Genomic DNA, 22,640 nt, shown 5'->3' with positions numbered 1-22,640 from the left:
ATGATGATGATGATGATGATGATGATGATGATGATGATGATGATGATGATGATGCTTTTAAAAATGGCAAGCTGGCAAATGCCATTTTTAGAAAAGAAGAGCATACTTTTTTCATCTATAAGCAAACAAGTATAGCTTTTTATTGTACCCATTGGCCGATTTTTGCAAATATAGTCCATGCCAGATCTCCCTGGTAAACTTCTAAGGAAATCCGTTGCCCTTACCAAACTTTTTCAATAAACAATGAAATTCTGTCAAGGTTGGTAAGCTAAAACCTCTGCATGGAAAATGGGAAAGATTTACACTGGAGAGGGGATTAAGCAGCCTTTGTCTGCCCCAAACTATTGTCTGTTAAATTTATTAAACTGTTAGAGCAGTTAGAAAGCATTGTTGTTATTGTTATTTTGTGCCTTCAAGTCACTTCTGACTTATGGTGACCCTAAGGCGAACCAAGCATGGGGTTTTCTTGGCAAGTTTCTTGAGAGGAGAATTGCCATTGCCATCCTGTGAGGTGGAGAGAGTGTGACTTTCCCAGGTCACCCAGTGGGTTTCCATGGCCAAGCTGGGATTCAATCCCTGGTCTCCTAGTCCTAGTCCAATGCCCAAGTCACTATGCCACACTGACCCTCAGGGAAGATATAGCCTTCAAATATTTTGGCCTACAACCCCCACCATCCAGCACAATAAAGAGTTGTAGAAATTGATGTAGGCCAAAACATATGGAGAACCAAATTCCTTCACCCCCTTCACCCATCTGATATCATAACCATTGTGCTCTTTTATTTTTCTATTATTTTTTAGGGGCCATGGGGGATACTGGCAGCACCAGTATTTCTTATTCAGAAAAAAATCTGAAGCACTGTGAGAGATTAACTGATGTGTAAATGGCAGGAGGGTCCTATCTTTGAACACAGCTAGGTATTTGTTTCTTCAATGGCTGTGCAGAAACATTAGTATTGAAATGATTCCAGCTAGGCATACATAGCTATTAACACCTTGGAGAGGTAGATGAGAAATTGAGTTCACACTTTAACTATCTTCCTAGTGTTTATTTGGAGCATTTTGTACTCAAACTCACTAAACAGGCCCAACAGGATTACTCATAGATTTTTACATGAGAAAAAGAGACAAGTGTCAGATTGTCAGCTCATTATTACTTTAGTTGCATTACAGTCACACCTAGAATCCCCAGTGAGGTGGACAATGGACATGCATAGTAAGAGAAAGAGAGTCAGTCTGCCCGGCTGCAGCAGCTTATTAAGATGAAGAAGCAAAGCTAAGAGAGTTGTTCAAAGACAAACCACAGATGACTAAGGCCTTGTCTGCACTGGCTATAAATCTGGGGCCAGTTAGGAGCACTGTGCTATGGAACTGGCCCCACATTGGCCACAGTGGCAGTGCAGCACATTGGCAGCACATCAGTGGTCTCACGGGCCAGCTAGGCCTATACTGCATCAGCACAGCTGGCCCATCCTTGTTGCCAGAGCTGCCACCACCACCCACTCTTATAACTACAGGACAGGCCACATGTACACCGTAGCTTCTACTGAGGATGGGCTTACTCATGTGACCAGTGGGTAGAAGGACTTCCATCACATGGCCTCTGGAGGTAATTGGGGAGCCATGTGATTTGGGATCCCTCTACCCTCTTTTTTCCATTAGTTGCACAGACAAGCCCACCCTCGGGAGAAGTGGCAGCACACCAAGTGTCCACAGAGCTCATGTAGATACAGGAGTGGCAGCAGTTCTTGAGACCGATCATCTCCTTTCCTGTGATGTGCAGTGTGGAGAAGGAGGATGGTGTGGCACCTGATATACAAGCTGTAGACCAGCCCAATTCAGGCCAGATCCAGATGTTCACATGCCTAAAACCCTGTGCCTAAGCCCAAGGTTTTGGGGAAACACCAGAGTCCCCTGTGACTTTGACAATTCTGGGGCTAGATCGGGTTAACAGTATTTCTCTGGAAGTCACTGTGCATTGTGCAAGTGGGGAGCACTGGCTTGCGGTTAGGATGAGAGATCTTGCCCATGCAGACAAGGCCTGAAAGAGCTAGGAATAAAATCCAGATTACTTGATTATGTGTTTTCTCTAGGTAAGAAAGATCTGGGGAATCCTATTTGGGGAATCCTTTAAAATGTGAATTGCCACTCATGGAGGCTTCCTGGAGAGAAAGTTCATTCACACAGGAGGCAAGGAAAGGGTGGTCCAGAGATTCTGGATGGACCAAAGAGCAAAAAACTGCTTTGAGAGTTGCCAGTGATCCTAAACCACATCGGCCTATCCAAAATCTAATCTTAATGTGACTGAAATGGTTGCCGTTCATTGACCTCTATGAGAGAAAATTATGTATGTTCTTACCTCTCCCAGAGCCACCAGTGAAATAGGTTTCTATTTTAATTGGACTATGGATTTATTCATGTATTTTCTTCCACTTCTTTATCACAGTAAGAATACAAAATAACAGAGACATACTTTATGGACATATGTTATGCTAAATATTCAAAATCTCCATGAAGAAATGCCTCTTATCAATCATATTTTGAGCTGTACCAGTTCTTTTCTCCGGCAGATGAAAAATAAAGTCAGCCCACCCCAGATTTCATGGATGCAAAATACTTTCCTCAACACTTCAGAATGAAAGGAGCTTGAGAAACTTACAGGATATTTTTGCCAGAATGATTTTGTTTGTAACACACTTTTCAGTCAAAAGGATATGTGTTTAATTTTGATTGAATCTTATAGCAATCACATAATAAAAAGTTATAAAATAATACACAGGAAATGGCTGCAGAGAGGTTTTTCTTCCTGTCTCCCAGGGACATTCAATGAAGCTGAACAGTGGGAAATAGAGAACCGATAAAAGGAAGTCCTTTCACACATAGGGCAAAGATAAACTGTGGAATTCACTACCATAAGATGTGGTGTTATCTCTTCCATGACTTTAAAAGGAGGGTTAGGCAAATTCAGAGAAGATAAGACGGTCAGTGGATTGGCATCATGATTATTCTGTATTATTTCCAGAATCAGAAGCAGTATCCTTCTGAATAACATTTTCTGGGGAGCATGGGCAAGGAAATGTGAAAGCACTCATGCACTTGTGGGATTCTTAAAACCATCGGATTGGCCTACATAGGACTTTGGTGTGATCCAAAGTCACATTTTGGTGTGATTCTTCTTGGCTCAAATCTTCTTGGCCATTTACACAATTGCACTTCCTGATTGTACCACCAGTTGTACGTTCTCCAAGCTTGGCTAGAGAGGTACCCATTAGCTCTCTACACCAGCCATTCCCCAATGGTGCAACAGCTGAATCTCATCTGGTAAGGACTCAGATGCACCTCTGCCTTACCACCACCACTACCACGCCTGCCTCCATGCTTCTTTATTCACTAGTGCTCCATAAGATTCCAGCCTTTGTATTCTCAGAAAATTGTTCAGAACTCCCTACAGATTTGAGCAGCATTTGGAAAAATTACTTTTTTGAACTACAGCTTTCAATATCCCCCTGGCAGTATGAAATCCAAAAAAATAGTTTTTTCAAATCTGCAAAATTTAGCATAATACAGAGTCACCTCTCTTATGTAGCCAAAATGTTTCCTTGTACCTGAAGGAAAAGTGGGTTTAGAAGGGAGCATTTCCAACAACTCAAATTAATTGCAAAATAGAATTTGTGATTATCATACCTTCCTTCCTAAACTAGATTTTCTTTTTAGTTCACCTCACGAAGCTTCATAAGAGGAATTACAAGATTTTAGAGTAACGAAGTGGTTTGGAGGTAATCTAGACCAACCCTTCTTGGGCCCTGATCTGGGGAAACCAGCAGTTGTTTTTTCAGTATGCCAGGAATTTGCATTTTGTTTGTACACTTTGGCAGCAATTTTTTGCTGGAGACCATCACTTTGAGTAGCACTGATCTAAACCAATCCACTGCTCACTTTTGGAATGCTTCCATAAAGAGGACAGAGCTTTGGGCTGTTGTACAAGTTCAATCAGTGTTTCTTGTCACTTAAAAAATGTTTCCATTGTCCTATGGAAGGATCTAGGTAGATATGGATTCATTAAATATATATGTTAAGGCTGCAAGATTGAGCAGCTCTTTTTTTAATTGATTCATTAGTGAACTCCAGTTTTAACCAGTGCTGGAATTTTTCAATCTGAAAATCAGAAATGCATTTGAGACTCTTTGATTCTGATGTATTACTGTAAATAGAAAGTAAGAAAAAAGATTAATGTTGGTTTTTCCTCCTAATAAGGAACAGAAGCTTTTGTTTATTAAATTCCATTAGGCCACACCCTTTCTTTCAAACAGTTGTCTGCAGGTAATGAGATACCCAGTGCAATCTTAATTATGTCTCCTCAGAAGTAAACTCCATTCAATTCAGTGGAACTTACTCCTAGGCAGAACGTATAAGATTGCAGCCTCATTCTTTTCAGAGGATACATGGATAGGATTACACTGCTGCTATTTAAAAGAGGCACCTATTTTATGATTTTAGCAATAAACAAGTTTGTTTTAACAGTTACCAGTAAAGATAGATGATATAACGAGGAAAAAAATCCTTTCATTTATTTGACAACTTTGGTATGCAGTCTCTGTGTGTGTTTTTAAAGTTCTGTTGTTATTGTTGTTGCTGCTGTTTGCATTTTAATTGTACGACCAGTTTTCCAACATGGAACAGTTTCTGAAAGGCACAAGGAGATGGCAGTATGTAGTCTGTTGTGCACAACTGAATATAACTTGTTGCTGGTAGAGAAGCAGGAGTCAATAGTGTGATGCTGCAGCTAAAAAAGCCAATGCAAACTGTGTCCACTTCTGGGCACCACAATTCAAAAAGGATGTTGACAAGCTGGAGTAAGTTGAGAGGAGGATGACCAAAATGGTGAAGGGTCTGGAAGTCATGCCTTATGAGAAGAGCCTTGAGGAGCTGGATATGTTTAGCCTAGAGATGAGACAGGTAAGAGGTGATATGATAGCCCTGTTTAAGTATTTGGTGTTATATTGAGGATGGAGCAAGCTTGTTTTCTGTTGCTCCAGAGACTAGGACACAGTGCAGTGGATGCAAACAAGAGGAAAAGAGATTGCACCTCAACATTAGGAAGAACTTCCTGACAGTAAGAGCTGTTCAACAGTGGAACACACTCTCTCAGAGCGTGGTGGTGGAATCTACTTCTTTGGGGGCTTTTAAACATAGGCTGGATGGCCATCTGTTAGGGGTGCTCTGATTGTGTATTCCTGCATGGCAGGGGTTGGACTGGATGGCCCTTGTGGTCTCTTCCAACTCTGGGATTCTGTGATTCTATGATTCTAAGTAGCTTCTCTTTGTTGATGCTAAATGCATGTGACTCTAGCCAACAGGGGAAAGTGGGGGAAGCTGCAATGGAATATGACTGGGATACCGATGGCTCCAATTGGTCTCTTACCACTGGAAGCCCCAATACCTTTTTCTTACTGTGTAGTGCTTTTTAAAAAAATAGTCATCACACTTCCTTGAGAGGGCCAGCCTGTATATACACTTAAGGACTTCAACCTGGAATGGTGACTTGCCAATATGTTAAAAGGTACAAATAAATGATCACAAGGTTGACTCAGCCTTCCATCTTTTCATAGATCAGTAAACTGAGTAACCAGCTTGTTGGGGGCAATTGGCTTACATATTGTAAACTGGTCAGAGAGTGCTGAATTCACTGATAACCGGTATAGAAATATAAATGCTATCAGCAAATCTGATTCATGGCAATCTTATCCTAGGCAAGATTTTCTTGGCAAGATTTATTCAAAAGAGGTTTGCTGTTCCCCTTGTCTTAGGCTGAGAGAGTGTGAGTTGTCCATAGTTACTCAGTTGGTTTCTGTGGTTGAGCAGGAATTCAAAGCTTGGTGTCCCAAAGTCCTAGTATGACACTTAATCCAATATACCACACTGACAAACACAAATATTGTATTTTAAAATAAGCTGCAACTTGAGACAATACATCATGGCATGCCCAAAGATAGGACTGGGAACAAAGAGTTGGTGGGGGGTGTATCTAATTGTTGTGTTATTTCAAAGTGACCTCGACTTATGGCAACCTATCCTGGGGTTTTATTGACATGATTCAGAGAGGGTTTGTCATTGCCTTCCTCTGAGGCTCAGAGAGTGGGGCTTACCCAAGGACACCTAGTGGATTTCCATGGCTGAGAAAGGATTTGCATCCTTGTCTGCCAGAGTCCTACTCCAACACTCAAACCACTACTTCACATTGGCGCTGTGTATTAAATACCCATGTATCTAATAATTATTTTATTTAATATATGTTGTATTTCATCTTTGTGTGTTATATGAATATTTAATTTGTGTGTTTAATATGTTAATATCGAATACATGCACATACACTTTTTCTCCCCCCCCCAAAAAAAAAGTAAAGCATTGGGTTTTGTTTTGTTTTTGTTTTTTTAAAAAAGCCAATCCATCTAGGATTGTTGTGAGGGTAAAAATGGGGATGGGGAAAGAATTCTACATATCCTTCCTTGAGTTACTAGGAAGAAAAATGAGATATAAATTAAATAAAGAAGCCACTAAATCAGGTATTGGTATAAACATTTGTCCTTTTCACAGTAAAGGCAAGTAGAAGCCAAACTCACTGTACTGCAGGGGGGGAAAAAGAAAGGGCCCAAACAGACAGGCCAAAATAAAGCTGCTTCGGGTCACTTTGGAGGTATGCTGTTTAAATGATGCATGTGTCCTAAGAAGCTGGAAGCTGCGCCAAAGCCACAATACAGTCCTAAGGACTGGAATGCAGCTTTGGTGCAGAATCTGGCCTCTTTGGATGCATGCATCATTTATACAGCATACCTCCAAAGTGACCCAAAGCAGCTTTATTTTGGCCTGTCTGTTCTGGCTCAATGACAAATTTAAGATACAGCTGTATATATCCCCAGATAACTTTATTAGCCAAGTAATAGCTCTTCTTGGAAAAGGCACCAGAAATATGTGCTTGCTAAATTTGATTTTTCTGCTGGAAATGCAAAAGTAGCCACTTTTGCTCACAAAAAGTAAACATGACAGATCTGATTTTAATTCAGAGAATAAATATTTCGGATGTTGTGGATGTAGTTCCTTCAAATAACCCAGGTCTGTCTGAGCACAGCGTCAGTTTGATTATTTAAAGCAAGGGTGGGACTTAGGCAGATAGGAATGACCTTCACAGCTTCTAGATTTTATGCATCCCCTCCTGAAAACCCTGCCTCCCCCCAAAAAAATATCATGGGTCTTTTTTGTTCAAGCATTTGTCACACAAAATTGGCTAGCCACTGATTTTCACAGTGGCACAGTGCTGTGGGGTTATGGGTCAAAATCTTTAGATCTAGAATATTATAGTTCATTTAAATAGAAACCTTCACACTCTACAACAGTGGTACCCCGGGTTACGAAAATAATCCGTTCCGCGGCGCCGTTCGTAACCCGAAATCTTTCGCAAGCCGAAAAAGCCATAGGCGCTAGCGCTGGAAGCCGCGATTTCGTGCGAAAAAGTGCCGAAAAGCACCAAAAATTTTTTCGTAAGCCGAAAAAAAAACGTAACCCGGAACAGTTTTTTCCTATGGAATTTTTTCGTATCTCGGAAATTTCGTAACGCGGTGCTTTCGTATCCCGGGGTACCACTGAATTCATAAAATTATAATTGGGTTGTTTATTTTATTTCTATATTACTTTGTTGAGTAAAGGGGGAGGGGGACGTTCCCTAAAAGTCTGTGTGTGGTATTGACTTTGTAGTGTTGAATCTTGCAGCCTGATACATTTGCTGGACATTGTAAGAATCCTCATTCATTTAAAAGTATGTTACTAGGCAATATCTTTCATTCACCTTTTCTCTTGAACATAGAAGCTAATGGACCAGTGACTGCTCGAGGCTAGCAGAGAGGGTATTTCTTGACTGCTTTTTAATACATAGTAGGTGGCAACAGTGTTCCATTAGATACTGTGCAAAAGCAATGCAAGCTGTACCCAGAGAGGTGACAGCCTGCAGTTTAGGGTCAAACAATCCATTACATAAAGCTCCCTTTGAAAAAAGCACTTTTATTTCAGAGGAAAAGATTGTGGAGATTGGAAACCCAAGACCACCTGAGCTACTATTTTAGGAGTAAATAGAAGCTGGAAGGAAATTTTTAGTAACTTGTGCAGGTCCCAGATCGATTCATGGCTGCTTTTCTCCCAATAAAATAAAACAAAAGTAGCCAGCTTAAGCATGCTTTATAGGAAGGGGAGTGTGGTTTAGGCATCAGATGCAGAGACGGTCAGCTCTCTTGGGACTGACTGTGTTACTTGTACACAGTGTCTAGCATGCTGATGATGCTATTAAACAGCAGCAGAAAGATTGGTTGTCAGTTTTTTAACCTTCAGCAATCATCACTTCATGAACGTCTACATTTCAAATGAGAAGTGCGTGAAAAATATTGCCTCAATCTGTCAAAGCAAAGAATTTTGGGCTATGAGATGAATCTGTGGTCTCATTCAGAATACAGCAGCCTTAGGGGTTGTTCTCACTGGCTTATACACCGGTTTACAAATCAAATCCAAGGTGTAGCATTCCTACTGAAACCCGAAATAACTCTAGAACAGTTCTAGATTAACCCGATATCATTTCTACTACGATTCGAATCTGATTCGATTTATAACATTTAATCCGGGTCAGAGGCCTATAAACTGACATAAAAAACCAGAAGGGTCAACCCTAGTATTTTTCCTTGATTCAGGATAGGAATCGGAGTATTTAAATAGGAACGTTTCGGCCTTTGAATTGGGTCAACTGGATAGGAGGAGCAGAGCGTGATGGGCTGGCCTGGGGGTGTCACCCTCTTTGGTCTCTTTCTGCATCGCCAGCACCATTTTCTTCCATCCGCATAGACTTTCCCCCGGTGGATTGCAACCTCCCCTCTGTGTGAGGAGAGCCATTGAACACCATTTGTAACGGAGAGAGGCTGGATGCACAGCGATCTGGGGGGAAATAGAGCCTTTCCTTCTCTCTTTCCCAAACGGAATCTGGGGAGACAGATGTGTGTGTGTGTGTATGTGTGCGGTTCTTAACCTTTTCTTTACCATGGGCCACCTTTAAATATTATTGGTTGCAGAGGACCCCCAAGGCTAAAGTCAAATAATAATAAGAAGAAGAACCGCTGTTATAAACCATGTCTGTTGTGTTTATTCAAGGAAATGGGGCTTTGGGACATTTCAATTGCAGGAAGGCAGAGTCTGTGAAACTCTTTCCAGAGGAACTATGGGATGGGTTTTGCAGGACATATCCCTGCTTCATGGCTCTCCAGACAGCCCAGAGATCAATGGGGGAGGCTGCAGGCAAAGCGAATTTGGGGAACCGAAGCTCTTTCCAGAGGAACTATGGGATGGGTTTTGCAGGACATATCCCTGCTTCATGGCTCTCCAAACAGCCCTGGGAGGGAGCAATCTTCCCCAAAGATTCTCTCCCCATGGGTCAGGCAAAGCGGATTTGGGAAACTGAAGCTCTTTCCAGAGGAACTATGGGATTCTTTCCCCAATGAAGCCCTCTGCCTTCTCCTCCTTGATCTGTTTTGGCGAAAACACAGGCACACACACTATATAGATAGATAGGTAGGTAGGGGTGTGTGTGTATACACACATGTGTTTATATATGAATGCTCTCACACACATGCATATATATATATATTATGGGAATTATGGGAACTGTTGTGTTTGTGAGACATTTATCCTCCTCTGCCTGAGAGTACTGGTGCCATAATAAACTACCATTCCCAGGATACCCTAGCACTCAGTTATGGCAGTTAATATGGGGAGACACAGAAGAGGATGAATAAGCGCCTCCTCATTGGCTCTTTTTTAAAAAAAAAAACCGCGAAATTTAAAACAAATTAAAAACGGTCAGGTAGTGGGAACGCAGGTACAGGCTACACCAGTGCATGTTACTCCAAATTATTGTGACGTCATGATGACGTTGCTTTGATTGACAGCCAAACATAGTGAATGTGAACGAAAAATCAACAAAACCGATTTAAATATACACTGATTCGCCCATGAATAGGAACAAAACAGGGACAATTACAGTGAATCAAAATAACACGTTACGTAAAGGAGAACGATACAAATATAGCGAATTAAAAAGCAGGATAACAATCACTGTATTTAGAATCGCTTTAAAACAAACCGCTGTTTTTTAAATTGTTTCAAATCGCAAGTGGGACACCTCCTTAGAGTGGTCCAGTGGTTAAGCAGTGAGGCTCAGTGCAGTCAGCCTATCACATTTTGCTACCTGAAGCAAAGCAGCACAATCACCGTCATCAATTCTCACTGCAATCTACACAAAATAGTGCATGCTATCCAAAACCAACCAAGTTATCTTTACATATGAAAAGGAAACGCCCACACATGTTTAGCATATGCACCAAAAATATATCCAGAAATAAAATATATTCAAATGTCTGTTACAAAACCACAAAATTCAGCATCTCTTATTCAAACTTTGGTTTAATCTGTTGCAAAAATCAATTCTAATTTTAACACAGTATAAAGGTACCTGGGCATGCCTGGTCTTCCCATTTCTATTTTTGGCTAGCAATAGTAGAGACTGAAGGAAAGAGGGTTTTTGCATGCAAAACACAGGCACTGCCAAAACACAAGCTGAGAAGTATTTTGAAATGCAGAGAAATGAGCAGGGTACCTTTTATCAATCCTATACTTTCTTCCCTTAGGATTGTGTGCCAAGATAGTTGGTTTTCCTGAAAGTTTGATACTGGCACTCTTTTTGCCGATTTGCAGGCCCTTTGAAGCTTCTCTTGATTGCTTCAGGGGAGATAACTCTCTCTTTAGTTTGGGGTCTCCTGCGTGCTCACTGTCTGATGGAGAGAGGAAACTAAGTGGCACCTGGTATTCTCCTCACGGATCCTTTTACCCAACTCCTCCACAGTGCATTGTGCATAGCATTTCTCTGCCATAAATATTTATGGGTTGGACTCACTGTAAGTGTGCATTTATATATGGTATTAGGGATGTAAATCTTTATAAATACCTACTGTGTGTGGGTAGGCTGAGGGGAGCTACGATACTGGTGATAACACTGAGGCCGAATGCATTACAGCTCTGCTGCAGAAAATGAAATTTAGTCCTATTTGCAGGTGGAATGGAAAGGGATCTACATGAATGATGAAATAAGTCTTAAATCTTCAAAGAGAAGCCACCATCCCTGCTGCAAGCCTAAACCTGCAGTATTGGTTTCTAAAAGAGAGACCCATCCCCTATGCAGCAGAATTCTGGCAGAAGCAGTTGTATGTTTGCTTAATAATGCATGGCACTGAGATGTGGGACTTCATTCAGACTGTGCAAGACAATAATACCCCCTGTAGGCTAACTAGAATTGGTTAGGAGCATTCCATTCTAGTCTCTTTGGAACTATATTGGAGAGCTAGCAACATGTCTGACTAAAATTGCTGTTATAAGCTAGGGTGGAACAAATCTTCAGGAAGCATGAACTCTTCTACCCAGGCCCCACAACTGACTAATAACAGCAACTCATAATTTTCTTCCTTTGGAGCATAATTCCTACCTCACTCTGTGCTGGTCTATGGCTGTAATAAAATTATTTGTTCATTCATTCATTCCTCATTCTTCCTTTACTTCTATGTGTTTGTGTACACGTGTGTGCATGCGTGCACTGAATACTGATGTTATTGTTGTGTGTAAACAAACATAAAAAGAACCCTGTTGAATCATACCAAAGATCTGTCTGACTCAAAGGTCTGCATACATAGTGGCCAGCCAGATAAGCTTGCTTTACAGTTCTGGAGGCACATGTTCTCTGCTTGCTGCCCACTGCTCTTAGCCTCCTTGAGCATTTGTTTTTGTTTTTCTTAATTAAATGGTTTTTCTCCTGCCTAAGTGTAGAACTTTATATTTCTCTCTGTTGAAATTCATTTTGTTAGTTTTGATCTAGCTTGTGCAATATTAACACATTAAGTGCTGTAGTTCCATTCTATGGAGTGCTGGACTTTATAATTTTACAATTTATCATTTTAGCCGTCTCAGCCAAAGGGTGCTCACAAAACTAAAAATCTCAGGATTCTGTAGGGTGGAGCCATGACAACTGAAATGTAGATGCACCCTACAATATGAATGCAACTACAGTACATGCTGCCTTACCTCTCTTTATGTACTTTTATTCCCTTCATAAAGAGCATGGGAAACCCTTGTGAGAGTGGGCAGTCTATATAGCTCTAAGATCATTTACACAACGCCATTATCATAGCTACCCCTTTTTCTCAAGAGGCCAGCTCCAAATTAAATTCTACATTTTAAAAATATTGACTGAAATAATTCACTGTATTGATTTTAGACTTTCAACAGAGTTAATGGTAATATGTGCATCTCATAATGCAAGCTGGTGTGTTTATGGCATCTCTGTTTGTCCCAAGTGCATTACAGCTTCTGCACCATACTCCTGCTTCCAGACGCAATATGTCAGAATAGGTTGGCACAGGGGTGTAGTTTTGCTACTCTACATCCCTGTGCAGTTATAAAACATGGGGTTATTTATTTCCAAAAATAAAATTGTTTAAAGCTTTTTGATGTGGCAAGAAGTAAAAGAGAGAGAAAAGGGGGAAACAGTTTGAAAATACACCAGTGCACTTGCCAATTTAAGGAGAGAGAAAAAGAGAGAGGTCACCACAGTTTACCTTGTGACATGAATTTATGACTTACATGTTACACTGCACAGATTAAAGAGATTAACGCACCAGCTTTCATTCCTGTGCTAGGCACAGAATGTAAATTCACAGGGATGGATTGTATCACACAGCTCCGTCCCCAGACAGTACTCAGCCTGTATCCTACTTGGGCTCTTCTGGATCTTTTAAAGAATGGGATTTTCATATAAATAAATAAAAACAGAGCCTCAAGGGAAGACAAATGGACAATATAATATAAATGAGAAACAACCACGTTTATTTATTTATATAATAAATGTGCATGACAGTTTATGGATGAGAAACACAGAAGACAGATCCCTGCCCTGATGAGCATACATTGTGCATATATTGGGATGAAGTAAAAGTGCAGGGAGAGTGAGGCTAAGGATATGTATAAATGCATTTGCATGTATTTGGGATTTGTTTCTTCTGGAGATTAGAAGGGGACTGAATCAGGGACGCACATAGGTTCTCACAATGAGGATTCATTTCATTAAGAAGTCAGGAGCCCAGCTTCACATGCAAGAACAGATCCTGATACAAGTTGTTGGTCATTTTGTCCTACATTTTGTCCCTGGTAAAAGTGGACAATTAAGGCAGAGCTCCTGCAAATTGAATAGCTGTGCAGACATTGGAAGTTCATCAGGCATAGTTTACATGGACAAGCTACACATCCTGAAATATTTATTTGTCCTGCCTTTTTCCCAATCTGGGATCCACACTCAACCAATGAATGTGCAAAAAACCTGTCCTGTTCTGAACCTGGTGTTACCCCAGATCAGATCCCCGATTACCCATCATATTTAATATCAAGTTAATATTAAAAAGGATACTGGGATGAGTGACCTAGGAATGATCCCACTGGATAAAAATAAAAAAAAAAACCAGCAAAACATGACTTTACACTTGGAAAACCGATTCATGCTAACAAGGGAGCAAGGAAGGTACCCACCATGATGAGATAGCCAAAGAAGGTGGATGCTTGTGCATACATACGACAGGGACATTCCAACAAGAAATGCAAATCCTTTTGTCTGAAGCATTCACACCAATCACCTGGATATTTACTGCAACTCCTGACCATTCTTTTCCTCTTAGGAAGCCATTCTAATAATAACTAAACAACATTAAAATACAATAAAACGTTATAATAATAATAATTTGTTTTATTTATATACCGCTATTCCAAAGATCATAGCAGTGAACAGCAAGTAAGCTAATTAGCAAGTAAGCTAATTTGCCCCCAACAGTCTGGGTACTCATTTTAGCGACCTTGGAAGGATGCAAGCCTGAGTCGAGCTTGGGCCCTTTTGCTGGTTTTGAACTCGCAGCCTTGTGGTTTTGAGTGAATGGCTGCAGTACAGGCATTTACCCACTGCGCCACCAGGGCTCCATGTTATAACCCATAAACCCTCTCATCCACAATAAAATACATTTTAATTATAAAGTAAGCAGGGACAATTGAGGGACAATTGACAGGAGGCCACTGAGAGGCTAGTCTGGGAAAGCCTGACAGAAGAGATACGTCATGACCGCCTTTTTTTCTTGGTTTCTGTCCCCAAGACAAGGTTTTGGGTTAGTGCTTAAACAGTTCCTCCGTCTAGTTTACAAGCAGACAGGGATGATGTCAGTTTGACTAGACTAAATGTCTCAATACACCTGCCACCCCGCCTGCTAGGATAGCTTTTGAGTTTTTTCTGTTCTGGGCTCCCATCAATTTGAACCACAATCCACAGTCAGTAATGTATCACCATTAGAAAGGTGTCCACTATTCCACTTCTCCCACCTTTGCTTCTTAGTTCTTGTGTCTGAGAGTATATGTGCATGTGTGTTGATTATTTCTTTAATAAAAATACAAAAACCTATTTGGATTTGCCTCTGGAGTTCTGTGTGATTTGGAACCTATATAAACAGGGTTGGTCCCAAGGCTGATGTTGCCCTGGCCAAAATATTATTTTATTTGAAGTATTAAAATTCCCCTAAATCATATTAATTTGTGGGTACCCTCCTAGGAACCCCAGCATTTTGGGTAACACTGGTCTCCTGCCCCCACTGCCATACTGCTGGGGGTCCCATAAAATGCAATTTCTCATCAGGTGAACATAGCTAAGGTCATAAAATTGCTTAGGCTGCAACTTCACTCAGGATACTGAAGCAGAGACCAAGTAGGAATGATTTGGTCAGAAAAATAGATGAGAGAAATGGGAGGTAAGACAATAGGAAAAAGGTGGGAATTTTAAGTCTCTAAATATGTTGTTGGGCTTAAAGCCTCATCAGCTCTAGCCAGCATAGCTATGGAAGTAAGGAATACTGGGGCCAGCAGTCCAACAATGTTTAAAAGCAGACCTGATTTCACCTCCCCTGCAATCAGTGCAGCAAATCATTAACCTCTTTTTTTTGTTTCCTTCTTCCTTTCTAATTTATGTGTTTTTGCATGTGTTTGTCTGTGAACAGCTGTTGGAGAGGACAATAAGAAAAAGTCATTTTAAAGTTCCCTGATGGGTACTAATTCAAGCACCTAAGGTCTTCTTAGTAAGAGAAATGGGGTTGTTGTTGTTTCCGAACTACAAGGTTAAGAAGCTTCCATTTTAATTTCCCCCCCAAATGACAGTCTCAGGCTGCTGGTGCGCTGCAGGGACATTCTGCATCTGCTCGGCACCTGTCAGTTTGGCACTAGCACAAAATTCAAGGAATTTAAAAATTAAAGGACAAAGACAAATGACTGTGCTTTTGCCAGTTTAATATTTAAACACAGAGACACTGGGCCAGATTTTACTCTCACCTGCCTTTGGCATCAGTGGCACCCTTTTGAAAATGCCACCAGGTTCCCACACCATGCTTAATGTGTGATCCCCACACAGCTTGCCTTGAGGTGATACTGCAAAATCTGCTTCCCAGATATAATTCATCTACTGTTGTGTTTCCCAACAGCCACCCACAGCAGATGTGCATTGTTCTTGTTTTGTTTTTAAGCACTATTTCACTAAGTGGTTTTCTGGAGATGATTGCTATTTTACATTTCTTTCCTTTTTGAATTTTTTTTAAAAATAAAAAAAAAACAGCAAAAGAGTGCGGGTAAAATTGAAATCTTCTAGAACTGCAGCCATTAGAATGTTCTTAGCCTCTGCGCAATTAATTCATCAGAGAAAGAACTTAGCGACAGAAACTGGATTTCCTACCAGAGGAAGTTTTTAATAATAGATCACACAAGTTTAAAGAAAACCTGGGTATAATTAATCCAGCCTTAATGTTCAAGGAAGCTGCCCAAAGAGTGACCTTGTAGGAGCCTTTTTCACCATATTATTTATAAGTGCATTTAAGTATTTTCAGCATATTTGTAGAAGCAGGGTTTTAAAGTAAATAACGAAATAGAGAGGAAACTGCCTTATCCCAGGTCAGAGTATCTAGTAGTCTAACGCTGTCCAATTTGTAGTCTAGTGCTGTCCAATTTGAACAGATCCTGGAAAAATTATTTTTGGATTATAATTCCCAGAATCCCCCATCCAACCTCTCCAGAGTCTTAATTAAAAGTCTTTCTCATCAAGTCTCACATCAACTTTTTTTAAACTTGATATTTCAAGTTAAACAAGGATCAAGTAGATAATGAGAACAACCACTTGTGACTGAGTGACTGATGCTGAGTTCTTTCCTAGTGCTATATGATACCTTGATCACAAAAGAGGGAAATAAGAGAAGGGGTAGAGAATGCCCTGCACCCATTTTTTTTTAATCAGGAGTGGGCAGGTCGTGCCCTTTGAGATGTTGATAGGCTACTACTTGCTTCAACCCTAGCAAAAATGGTGAGGGATAATGGGATTTGCAAACCTAAAGCATCTGGAGGGCCACAATTTGTTGGCCCCAGTTGAGAATCTCCTGCTCTCCATTCTGGGAGTATGGAAGGTCAAGTAGGTATAAAGAGCTACCTTCCCTACAAGGGCTTTTGCCAATTGCTTCTGATGAGTGCACAGAAAGAAGTGTCATCTAGAGGCATAGACATTATTATTATTATTATTATTATTATTATTATTATTATTATTTCTATGTTCTCGCCTCTCCCGATGGATCGAAGCAGGATCACAGCAAGGTTAAAATTACAATTACAATGCTACACCATTAAAAACCACAGTTAAAAGAATAAAAACAAGAACATATAAACATAAAAACCTAAAAGCATTAACATCAATCAATCACGGGGTCAGCTGCTCTCATTCCATACTAGTGGTCTTCATAGGAGGTCAGGAGGATAAGCACGTTGAAAGAGCTCTGTCTTTACCACCTTCTTGAAGGTTTCTAAGGATGTAACAAGGTGGGTCTCCTCTGGGAATCCATTCCAAAGTCTAGGGCAGTTATACTGAATGCCTTTAGGGAAGTAGAAACATGTTTGGATGCTGGTATCTCCAATAAATTCTTCCCACTTGTTCTAAAAGTGCAGGGCGGATTGTATAGGGAGATGTGATCCCGTAAGTGACCCGGACCCAAGCCATGTAGGGCTTTAAAGGTAATGACCAACACCTTGTATTGTGCCCGGAAGCTAATTGGGAGCCAGTGTAGATCTTTCAAAATTGGTGTTATGGTCAAGTCTCAAAGAACTAGTGAGCAACCTGGCTGCTGCATTTTGCACTAGCTGAAGCTTCTGAACTTGATACAAGGGTAGCCCCATGTAGAGCACATTGCAGAAGTCAAGACGGGAGATTACCAGAGCATGCACTACAGCTTCAAGGTCCTTTTGGTTGAGGTAGGGTCGCAGTTGGCGTATCAACCAAAGTTGGTACCAAGCACTTCTGGCCGTTGCATCCACTTTAGATGACAAACGTAGAGACGGATCCAGATCCAGAAGTACTCCCAAACTGCAAACTTCATCCTTCAGGGGAAGTGTGACCCCATCAAGGAATGGTGGACAAATTTCTCTCCCCAGACCTAAGGAACCTCCGTTTTCTCTGGATTCAGCTTGAGTTTGTTTTTCCTCATCCAACCCATTACTGACTCAAGGCAGAGATTAAGTACCAAAGGGAGCACTGTGGTGCTTAGGATGCAATCCTATGCACACTTACTGGAAAACTTGTCATTAAACAGAATGGGACTTCATCGTTTTAGGGAAATCATATGGTTTTCTCAGTTTTCTTGCTACTCAAACAGTTCTGGCCAGAATGGTTGAGAAATGATAAACTTTGCTTAAGAGAAAAGGTGGCATTTACAGATGATCAGTGGCTTGTATCCAAAGGTAACTTGCACAACCAGAAAGTTTTCTGATTGTGCATCCCACCAATTTTTTTTCTGATACTGTACCCATCCCCCTGGAGCCTGATCCTACACCATTCAAGAGAACCTCTTGACAAAAGTGTAGGCAATCTGGAGCCCTCTTGGTGTTTTGGACAGCAATTCCCCAAACCTCTGGCAATTATGGTCAATGGTCAGGTTTTATGGATATTGTAGCTCAGTGGGTGACTTTGGGCAAGTCACACTCTCTCAACCTCAGAGAATGGCAATGGCAAACCCCCTCCGAAGAAACTTGCCAAGAAAACCCCATGATAGGGTTGGCATGGGGTTGCCATATGTCTGAAACAACTTGAAGGCAGAACAACAACAACAGCTCAAAGTACTTGGAATGTATCAAGGTGCCTGCCCCTTCCCAAAGTGAGTCATATGTCAGGGTGGGCAAAGCACAGTATTCTGGAGTTGTTGGACTGTAACTTCCAGCATCCCTCACCATTGTCTGTGCTAGTTAGATCAAAGGGACTTTCAGTCCAGAAACATATGGAGAGCCACATTTTGCCAATCACTAATATTGTCAATGATGTCTCTTGGAAGCAGAAGGGTGAGAGTCACTGTGTACTTTTCCTGTTGCCCAGACCTGATGGCCAGTCTTTAATTTTTGGCCAGTTTTACACATAAAGGCACTTTCCAGGAGGAGACCATTCTTGTGGTGGTGACCCAAGATATTTTGATCCCTGAGGCAAAGCAGCAAATGGCATTGCCTCTTCCCACCCCTACTCCCACACCAGGTGCATAGTCCACAAAGCTGACTATATTGTTCTGGAACCCAAGGCAGAAAATCCTGCAAGCACCACTCTCTGTCTGTGGCAGTACAATACAGTACTAAAAAATCAAATTAACCAGCAAATCAGATAACTAAGAGCTGCTGTCAGAGATGGGTGCCCCACTCTGCCTGACATTATGGCCACTTCTGTATTCTGCTGCCAGTCATAGTTGCTAAAGGAAGGTGTTTGCCCAAGAAAAATGACCCATATGCTTCTCAGCTGCCACAGAGATCCAAAACACCGAGGGACAAGGAACTGTGACTAATGGGCTCCACAGGCATCTGACAGGAACAGTGTCTTCTCCAAACATACCCCAGGCCTGCTTCCAGCTGTGATGTCACTCCAGAAAATCTCTATTAGAGTCAATTATGTTGCCACTGCTGCTTCCACTACTATTCTCTCAGTGTGCCTCTGATGAATCACCTTCTAAGACTGAAACAGAGCTCCTGGAAGAATCTTTGTCAGTGCCCTGATCTGGAATCAAATTGGCAGTTGTGTCTAACACTGTATGCAGCCCCACTTCACCTGCCTTCTCTAGAACTGGAAAATACTCTCCCTCCCCCCCACACACACACTTTCTTTCCCCCTCTCTGAGCATGAATCAGCCAAACAATCAGCTGTGATAGCCTTAACAAAACAATTTACAAACAATACCTGTGTGTGACTTGCATCAATATCAGGAGCCTGGCACTGAAACCTAGTTTAAGGTGCCATCTGTTTTATCCATGCTGCACCATCTCATCAGCAATTGGCCAAATACTGTTGACTTACTCCCAGCAAGTACGGCTGTGTGTATTCTGCATGTCTACAGTGGGTCAGATCCAGGATTAGTCGTTTTTAAAGTATGTCCACTGAAATGAGTGCAGTTTAAATTGGTATTGATTAAGTTGTCACTGATTTAAATGTGTTTCTCTAACTCAAGAGTGTATCTACAATACACAGACTGTTTCATATCTGTTTCTTATCCTAAAAGTCATGGCTCCATCCTATGGAATCCTGGGATTTGTACTGTATCAGGTCACCCCAAAGAGGTAGACAAAAAGCTTAAGTAACTTGTACATCATCAGTATAATCTTCTGACACTTCTTTGAAGGAAACGCCCATGCATCTCACCACAAAACTGACTTACTGTACTTCTCCTGTTAGCTGTTGAGATAACTAGATATTTCTTCATGAAGATTTCTTCCTTTGAAGAGACTTATCTAGAAAATATGTGAGTAATTTGTGCATTTTCTTCTAAGAGAGCATACAAAGTGATTGAAAAGTCCCAGATTTTGTTCCTGTTCTTTCCAATTTTATATTGGGTTAAAATAAACTGATGGAGAGAACTGATATAAAAAGTCTCTGGTCATACTAGGAACTGACAGAAAATATTCTGGGATTAAAAAACTCTGTATGAATCTCTAAAACAAAATTGAAAAGAACAGTAACAGAATCTACGGCTTTCTTTTTTTAAGCAGCCTGGATGTACCCTAAGTTCATTTAAAAAGGTACCCAGAGAATTTCCTTCCCTTCCTCCTTCCCTTCCTGGCCGATTATTAACTATGAACAATAATAGTCTAATGATCTAGATCTTATGTTGTTACCATGCAATTCACCTGTCATGACCAAGCAGAAGGACTTGTAGAATTCTAGCAGACTAAGCTGGAGCTCATCATCAGCTGGTTCTGTACAATCATATAGCTGCTTTCTAAACTGAACACTTGTTCTCTGTATTGATCCAAAAGTAACAAATTCTCAAGATGTTGGAAGGATTTACTTTAAAGGCTGGCAAGATACAATAATAGCTCAGAGCAAAACAAGCAACTATTAAGCAGACATAAAACCAACACTTTCCCAATTTCATTCTGCAGAAGAAGTATCAATCTGAATATCTTCCAGTCTTCTTTGAAAAGAAAACCTAGATCTAGAATGGAGAAGCAGGTGATAACACTGCCCCTGATGTTTTAGAGGTCATTTGATCTTGTTTTTTTAATAGTAGTCCAAAAGCATACAGTGAGATTTGGTGTTAGCCTTTGATGAGATACCTTCCATTTCATTCCGAACCCAAAGTCAGTCTTTCTTCTCTGCCAGCAGTCACATAAATTGTACAAAGACAGCTGCTCCCACAACACCCCACAAATGATCCACCCCCTCAGGAAACAGTAGATATCGTCATTATTTGCCTTCAAGTCAACTCTGACTTACAGTAATCCTGTGAATGAGAGATGTCCAAGTGTCCCAGTCATGGATCAGAGACATGGCTTCTTTGATTGAATATATCCACCTGCAGTATGGGCTTTCTCTTTTTCCACTGCCTACAAATTTACCAAGCTTTATTGGCTTTTCCAGTGAGTCATGTCTTCTCATGATTTGGTTTCTTCTTATGCGGGGGATCCATTCCAGACCACCACTACCCCCCCATAAGGGAAAATCAGCGTATGGTCATGCCCCATACGAAACAATGAGGCATACACATGTGGCAGTGGCGCAGCACATGCGCCACAGATGTGTGTGCCATTGTTTATATTGTCGCATGGCTTCTACAACAGGAAGCCATGGATAGTGTACCTGTGGATGGCACGGACGCACTGTATATATCTTTACACTTGAGGAATCCAAAGAATTGTTTTCCTTTCTTCTAATAAGGTCAATATTATGATGATAGGAATTGTGATATGCTGTTGCTTTCAGAGGTAAAATGTTTGTTGAGCAAACTGAAAGTAAAGATAGCTTCCTGGCTCTGAGCCTAGTACAGAATGTATACTGAACTTTACCATATGTGAAACATCTTAATATATGTTGACCTGGGGGCTGTGCACACCAGCCATAAAGGCCAGCCTGGGGGCAGAGTCAGGATGTGGCATCCACATGACACAGGCCCCAACTCCAACCCCAGGGCAGCATGACATTGTGCCCAGCTCCACACAGTGCGGCATGACAGCGCTCCTCTGGTGCTGCATCCACATGACACAGCACCAAAGGAGCCCCTTAAAGCCACATTGCCGCAGCTATCATGCCCTTTCCAGGGCACAAAAAGGAGCTACTTTTTGCAGCTCTTTTTTGTGCCCTGGAAAGGCCAGATCAGAGCTGCAGCGTGCGGTTGCCACAGCCCCGTTCTGGGGAAAAGGAAGGCAGCTGCAGGCTGCCCTATTAGGGGCAGTCTGCACAGCCCTTTGAACATCCAGAGATTTTGTATAGTTAGATACATAGGAAATAGACATCACAGGGTTGACAATGATTACTGCCCTGAGCCCAAAAAGCAACAGGCAGCCAATAAAGTGCTTTTCATATGAGCATGTTTGAAGACATTCTCATAGCAGGCCACAGTTTGTCTGAAGTCCTCTTCTCTCAATGAAAGCTCTTACTAGCTTCCTTTTTGCCCTAGCAGCAGCAACATCAAAGCAAATAAGAGCTGGAGAGGTTCTTTGAAAGGAACAGAGTAAAGTGTCCATTAACCTTTGTTTATATAGCTACAGTCCTTCTGCCTAAGGTTCTTTTTACATATATTTCCTAGAACAGCTTGCTTTGCTCTGGGCAGTGCACACATTAGCAACTATCACTGCTGAACAAGGGGTGTTTGCATGAGCAAACACAAGCAGAATGAACAGGTGGTTAAACATTTTTGTACCTCTGTATATGTCTGTAAATATATATGGTGTTTAATCATTTTACCATATAAACACATACTATGAGTTTCTTTCTTTCATCATAAATGTCCTTACAACTTAGAACAAAATTGAGGAAGATAATAACTCAATAAGCAAGTAACAAAAGCAGGAGATCCACCTTATTTTTTGTTTTTTGTTTAGAGATTCGCGTATCCCCTTTTACCAATGATTTCAAAGTGTTTTAGAAAATTAAAACAAATAAAATGTGAGCAACATGAAGAGCAACCGCAATCACAAGCAAAGAATAA

At 41.1% G+C, this 22,640-nt stretch overlaps 1 protein-coding gene across 1 annotated transcript in view; it reads left to right on the top strand.

Annotated features, from left to right (window-relative positions):
- CPLX2 (complexin 2) overlaps nucleotides 1-22,640 on the top strand; it is a 167,319-nt gene that overhangs the window by 7,342 nt on the left and 137,337 nt on the right. The gene's annotated exons all lie outside the window — the stretch shown is intronic.

Source organism: Sceloporus undulatus, chromosome 2, assembly GCF_019175285.1.
Source record: "Sceloporus undulatus isolate JIND9_A2432 ecotype Alabama chromosome 2, SceUnd_v1.1, whole genome shotgun sequence".
NCBI classification, from domain to species: Eukaryota; Metazoa; Chordata; class Lepidosauria; order Squamata; family Phrynosomatidae; genus Sceloporus; species Sceloporus undulatus.
Note: the sequence above shows the minus strand (reverse complement) of the source record. Positions and strands in the feature narration are given on the sequence as shown.